This window comes from Cebus imitator, unplaced genomic scaffold (genome assembly GCF_001604975.1).
Source record: "Cebus imitator isolate Cc_AM_T3 unplaced genomic scaffold, Cebus_imitator-1.0 Scaffold27, whole genome shotgun sequence".
NCBI lineage: Eukaryota > Metazoa > Chordata > Mammalia > Primates > Cebidae > Cebus > Cebus imitator.
In genome coordinates, this window is record NW_016107342.1 from 2,010,370 (window position 1) to 2,017,703 (window position 7,334).

Below are 7,334 nucleotides of genomic sequence, written 5' to 3' on the forward strand. Positions count from 1 at the left end.
TACTTCAAAAAAAGTTTAAAACAAATACATTTCCAAATGAATTAGAACTTAAAATGCTTTCCTGGTGTTCTAGGAAAATACATTTAAATTTTTATTAATCCTAGTAGTTTGCTTCTTGAGACACCTTAAAATTCTGCAAAAATGAGCAATACTCCAATGTTTGGTTATCAACAGAAAGGCAAAAATGTGTATGAAAACAAGAATTTCCAATAAAAATTATTTTGACTGATTTATTCAAAGTATTTGCTATCTTGAAATATAAAAATACTTTCACATTATCTCCACAATATAGCCTACTATAAACATTTCAAAGCAGCCCACTGAAACAATAACACTAATTGCTCTCAATTGTCCAATTTGACATATACTAAAAAAGAGTTTTTTTCAATCTCATAAGATGAAACAGGGGCCGGGCACAGTGGCTCACACCTGTAATACCAGCACTTTGGAAGACCAAAGCAGATGGATCATGAGGTCAGAAGTTTGGGACCAGACCAGCCTGGCCAACAGAGTGAAACCCCATCTCTACTAAAAATACAAAAATTAGCTAGGCATGGTGGTGTGTGCCTGTAGTCTCAGCTACTTGGGAGGCTGAGGCAGGAGAGTCGCTTGAACCCAGGAGGTGGAGGTTGCAGTGAGCCAAGATTGTGCCACTGCACTCCAGCTTGAGCAACAGAGCGAGACTTTGACTCAAAAAAACAAAACAAAACAAAACAAAAACAAAAAAATGATGAAGTAGGCTTACCTCAAGTTATGCATGCCAAAAAAAACAGGTAAAACATCTAAGAATGAAACGAAATGTACACCAAAAAGATTTGGGTTTACTGGAAGAATTTTAGCAATAAACATAATTTTGAAGATTATAGCACATAGTATATGCACATGAACATGATGTAAATAAAATGATTACCACTTCAGTTTCTTTTGATGATAGTTCTCTTCTTGAGAACACAGACATACAAGACTAATCTGTAGTACTGAATTTCTTACACATGAAGCTTCTGGACCTAAGATAGCCCTTCCTGAAAGCTCTCCACATTACCTTAGCACAAAGCCTGAATCTATGCTTGGTAGTAAGCATTTAGCCAAAAAAAAAAAAAAAAAAAAAAAAATGTGCAAATCAGTGCCCTCTGCTTGATGGAAATCCTGTGCCCTGTTGTCTTGCTCTTTAGAATCTATCAGCTTTATGTGTTTTCAAGACATGGAGGATATGAAATTGAGCAAGCGCCAATTTGAAAAACAATGATCTAAAACTCTCAATCTTCAATGCTGATTAATGGCAACAGATACTAGATGGAGCTAATAAGAGCTGGCTATGTTTATAGAGCTTTCCATTTTAATGGAGTAATGTAATGGCCAAATTATTTTCACTCTCACTATCAATATTAAATCATAAACTCAGCTAATCAAGAATTAGACCTCGTATGACCTAATAAACAAAATTGGTGAAATCCATGAAAATTTAGGGTATCAAGATGAGCTAAGAGGTTTATGTTTTTCAGATTTTTGATGTAACACCATGACAAATTGGAATAATTACTGCTGAAGGAAGATTAGATAGTAAGTAAAGCCGAATGACTCAAAAGAAGAAAAAGCTAATCTCATGTTACTAATCTCAAATGGAATGTAATATGAAAAATATTGATTATAATTGTTCATCATGCCTTTGTAACATTTTAAATAATAAAAATTTTTAGACCATGGCATATGGCAGTATTTATCAGGCATATTAAATTAACTTTATTTTCAAGAATAACTATTTACTTTTTACATGTGCAGCATTACTGAAAACTCACAGAGATGGTTACATGTACTTTGTATCATTTTCTCACATACTAAATATGTGATTTCAGGTATATGTTTCTCTATTTGAGTAACAGGGAAGGAAATGGGAGAAAAAAATTTCATAAGTAAAAATTTTAATATTAATTTCCATAAAAATCATACATTTATCAGTTTCCTGTGTATTAAATTTATTTCCTCCTGAATGCAGTGTATCAATGACACCAAATCCAAATGCATTTCACACATTCATGGAAACCAAATAATTTGGTTTTCATACGTAGTTTTCAGTGATCCTATAGAACCTGAGTGTTAAAGCAGTCACACTATTTCATGTATTCTTATAATTTGTAATAACAAAATATTACAAACAAATGAATAACTGAAACCTATAGGTCCCACTGATGTCTAGGAGATATTAATATTTTTCTACATTTCGCTCAATCTTCTCTACGTTTTAAAAAACTCTACAACTAAAACAAAAGCCCTTGCTGCCCCAAGCTCTTCTTTCACACTCACACCTCATAAATGCTATTTTATAGTTTGTGCTTCCATTCACGTGTTTTTATACTTTTAATATATGTAAATATATCCACCACAATATACAATATTATTTTCATGTATAAAATTTTTTCATAAATGGTATCAAATGTTAAGTACCCTAATGTCATTTTGCTTTAGAACCCAGATATACATGGGTAGGACCCACATATACATGGCTTGATCTGTTCAGTAAATGGATTTTACTATCATCTGACTATTACTTTTTCAGTTAACCTTTTATTTACTATAGTTTCATGATATATTTTGAATGAGTAGACCATTATAATTTTTGTTCTTTGAAAAGTCTCAACCATTTTAGGCACTTTATAGTCTAATATAAATTTTAAGCTGAGTTTATCATGCTCCATAAAAGTGATAAAATCTTGGGGATTTTTTTGAAATTATAGATAAATAGGAAGTACTCATATATTTGTTATACTGTCTTATTTATAATTAATATATCTCTACATTTAATTAAGTCTTTTATATCTTTCAATAAAGATTTATGACTTTCTCATTAAAGCCCTTTCCTCTGTGAAATTACATCTATTTCTAGTACTCTCATTGCTTCTGTGATTGCTATATTTTAAAATTATATATTTTTTTGCTGTTTGTATATATGAATTTCTTTAAATTTTAAACAATCATTCTCTGTAACATCTCTTGGACTTTCATATACATAATCATAACCTTTACAAATCATGACAGTTTTATTTATTTTTTTCTGATCCTTGTGTATTTATTTTGCATAACTTTTTCATATAGCAGGAACTCCAATTTAATGATAAATAGAAGAAGGCATTGAGGCGTTGTTCTCAAGTTAAAGGCATGTTTTTAATATTTTATTATAAAGTATCTTGGTTAATATGGGTAATATTTGGTAGCTAACTTTTTATCATATTAAATAGGGTCTCTTACTCCTATTTGTTAAGTTTATATTATAAAGGAGTCCTGAGTTTGTTGAATGATTTTACAGCATGTATTGGAATAATCATGTTTTTAAGACTGTTAATTTGTTTTGTGATCAAATTATACTAATGCATGTTTTAACATTGTTATGCTTGCATTCTTAAGAAAAAAATTCATCATTCTTTGTCATGATTTAAATGTGCATAGTTTTCTTTGTTATATTTGGTAATATTTAAGCTATTACTTTTATATCTATGTTTATAAAAGATAATGGTCTGAAATTTTCTTTCATTAACATCCATGACAGATTTTATCAAAGCATAGTTTACCAAAGCATAAAATAGTTGAGGAGCTGTCTTACTTTTTCTTCTTCTTTAGAACACAGTGAATAAGGTAGATACTATCAAACCTTTTATTATTGAAATTACCTTGTAAATATATTTAGAATACATGTTTTTGCTTGTTTCAGTCATTGTTTGTTTTGCTTTGTTATTGTTGTTTTTGTTGTTGTGTTTTCTACCAAAGCTTAAATTGCTGATTACTGATTTAATTTATTTTAATAGGATTACTCAGACTTTCTATTTACACTTGAATCTATTCTGTAAAGTATATTTTTTCTAAAAAAAAAATTCAAAATAATTGGCAAAATGTTATTTTGTGATTAAGTAGTCTAGTTTTCATTAAAGTCTCTCTCTCTTATTAATCTGCCAGTGGTTTGTCTATTATATTAGTTTATTTAAAAGAATTAAATTTGAGCACTTTTTACACTATTGTGTCCATATTTATTTTTGTGATAAGAACATTTAGCCTAAGATTTATTCTCCTACAAATTTTAATTGTACAATGCAGTATTATTAAGTGCAATTGTACAGCAGCCCTCAAGAAGTTATTCATCTTGTGTAACTAAACCACGTACCCCTTGAACAGAAGCTCTTCATTTCCTCTTTCCTTCAGCCCTGGATGGGGTAGCTATTAGTTTTTTTCCATTTAAAGATTTTCTGTTCTCATGTTTAGCTTTTTCCTTCTCTCTACTTTCTTTGGATGATTTCACTATTCTTTTTCTGCCTGTGTAAATTAGAAGTTATGCTGATTGATTTTTATTTTTTCTTCTTTCCTAATATATGCAATGAAGGCTCTTGCCTTATAATTGTGGTTTTAGCCAAATCCCACACATTTTGATTTATGGCATTTGCATTATCATTCAGATATAAATATTTTCTAATTTCCATTATCATTTCTTTTTAAAGTGTTTCATGAATTATTTATGCCTTTTTTTTTTTAACAAATTCCAAATACAATGCGTTACCTATTTGACTCTTAGCATGTCAGGGATGGCAACAGAGACCCGGTATCTTCTGATCTTTGCTTTCTAACCTGTAGCCACTATGTGTGAGTGCATCTTCATCCAACCTGATGAGGCTGGTGTCCAGATTGGCAGTGCCTTCTGGGAGATCCACAATCTGGAACATAGCATCCAGCTCGATAGCCAAATGCCAATTTCTTCTACATCTCTTCAGTGGGCAGGCAAGCTTGTGTCCAGGGCAGTGTTTATAGACTTGGAACCCATAGTCATTGACGAAGTTTGCACTGGCACCTACCACCAGCTCTTTCACTGTGAGCAGCTCATCACAGACAAGGAATATGCTGCCAATAACTATGCTTATGGGCATCACAACATTGGCAAGATCATTGACCTCATCTTGGACCAAATTCGCAAGCTGGCTCAGCAGTGCACAGGTCTTCAGGACTTCTTGGTTTTCCACAGCTTTGGTGGAAAAACTGGTTCTGGGTTCACTTCTCTCTGTTGATTATGGCACAGTCTAAGCTGGAGTTCTTCATTTACCCAGCCCTGCAGGTTTCCACAGCTGCTTTCCTAGCCAGAATGTCTTCTCCATCACTGCTTCTCTCAGATTTCATGGAGTCTGACAGAATTCCAGACCAACCTGGTCCCTCTTCCTGCATCCTCTTCTCTCTGATCACAGATGCCCTGTCATCTCTGCTGAGTAAGCTTACCATGTACAGCAGAGGTCACCAGTGCTTGCTTTGAGCCAACCAACCAGATGGTGAAATGTGACTCTCACCATTGTAAATACATGGCTTACCGCCTATTGTGCTGTGGTAACGTGGTTCCCAAAGATGTCAATACTTACTGCTATTCCACTATCAAGACCAAATGGACCATCCAGTTTGTGGATTGGTGTTTCACTGGCCTCAAAGTTGACATTAATTGCCAGGCTTCCACTGTGGTACCTGCTGGAGATTTGACCAATGTAAAGAGAGCTGCATGCATGCTGGGCAACACTATAGCCATTGCTGAGGCCTGGGTTTGCCTGGACCACAAGTTTGACCTGAGTTATACCAACTGTTCCTTTGTTCACTGGGACATGGGTGAGGGGATGGGAGAAGCAGCATTTTCTGAGGCCTGTGAGGACATGGCTGCCCTTAAAAAGGATTATGAGGAGGTTGATATAGATCTGCTGAAGAAAAATAAGAAAAACAGTAATTTTCCATTCCTTTCAGCCCTGCAGCCTGTCATACTTCCATAATTTCAGCTTTGACATTAGCTGACAAACATTAAAGCTTTCTAGTTAGATTGTTTTTACTCAGCAGTAATCATGACTTTTCCATGTGTACCTAAAATATTTTTCCATCCGCTCTCAAATTAAAGGCATGAAGCTAATAAAATCAAATTTCTAAATATATGGAGATTCTATTTGCTATTTCTTTTTAAAAACATTTTTTGAACTATTGGCAGAAGCATGATCTGTATGCCTTTTATGCCTAAATATATTATTTCTTAATAATTTCATACATGTTTAAAATATAAATGCTTTAATTCTTGAGTACAGATTTCTTATGTATTAACCTTATAATTGCTCTTTTTATTGTGGTAAAAATACATATAATATTACTATCTTAACCATTTTTAAGCATATGGTTCAGTGGAATTAAAAACATTCATAATATCCTGTGTACCTGCTCTTTACAGTCCTCATACGTACTAAATGTATATCCAGACTGGTGAATGATTGCTTTTATTATGTTTCTATAACCTTCTTTTTTGCTAATAATGCTTTGGTTTTAAAATATATTTCTTAAACATTATTATAGGAAGTAACACCATCTTTCTTTGCTTATATTCACCTCCAATATAATTTTCCATTTTTTTCATTCACATTTTTGTGTCTTTATGTTTGAGGCAGGTCTCTTGTAAACTATATACAGATGGACTACTTTTTTTTAAGTCCACTTTAAGAAGTCTTGCCATTTAACTTGCAAATTTAGTCAATTTACTTTAGATGTATTTCTACCATTCTTTTAAACTTTTTGAGATAATTGTATATTCACATGAAACTAATTTTTACATAAGAGTCCCCCACTGCTGGCCATGGTGGCTCAAGCCTGTAATCCCAGCACTTTGGGAGGCCGAGGCGGGTAGATCACAAGGTCAAGAGATCGAGGCCATCCTGGTCAACATGATGAAACCCCGTCTCTACTAAAACTGTAAAAAATTAGCTGGGCATAGTGGCGCATGCCTGTAATCCGAGCTACTCAGGAGGTTGAGGCAGGAGAATTGTCTGAACCCAGGAAGTGGAAGTTGCGGTGAGCCGAGATTGCGCCACTGCACTCCAGCCTGGGTAACAAGAGTGAAACTTCGTCTCAAAAAAAAAAAAAAAAAAAAAGTCCCCCAGTGATAGCATAACTACAGTACAATATCACAACCAGAAATTAACCAACAATAAACTGTTGGCCTAATTCCATTTACACTAGTTTTACATGCATTCATGTAGAGTGTGTGTGTGTATGTGTGTGTGTGCACGTGCACATGTGTGTGTATTTAGGTCCCTGTAGCTTTATCATGTGTAAATTTGTGTAACTACAACCATAGTCAATACAAAACAGTTTCATCACAAGGATTCTTTTCATGGTTCACATCCTTTTCTTGTCTGCTTTCCTTTCTAATCCCTAAAAACATTCGCCTCTTGTTTGTCTCTATCATTTTGTCATTTTGGGAATGTTAACCTAAGTGGAATCATAGAGTGTATATGATTTTTGAGATTGGTCTTTTTCAATCAGTATAAATACCTTGAGAACCATTT

The 7,334-nt window shown here is 33.5% G+C and overlaps 1 pseudogene; it reads left to right on the forward strand.

The window, feature by feature from the left end:
- Nucleotides 1–4,619: 4,619 nt before the first annotated feature.
- LOC108300397 lies at nucleotides 4,620–5,933 on the forward strand (annotated as a pseudogene).
- Nucleotides 5,934–7,334: the final 1,401 nt, after the last annotated feature.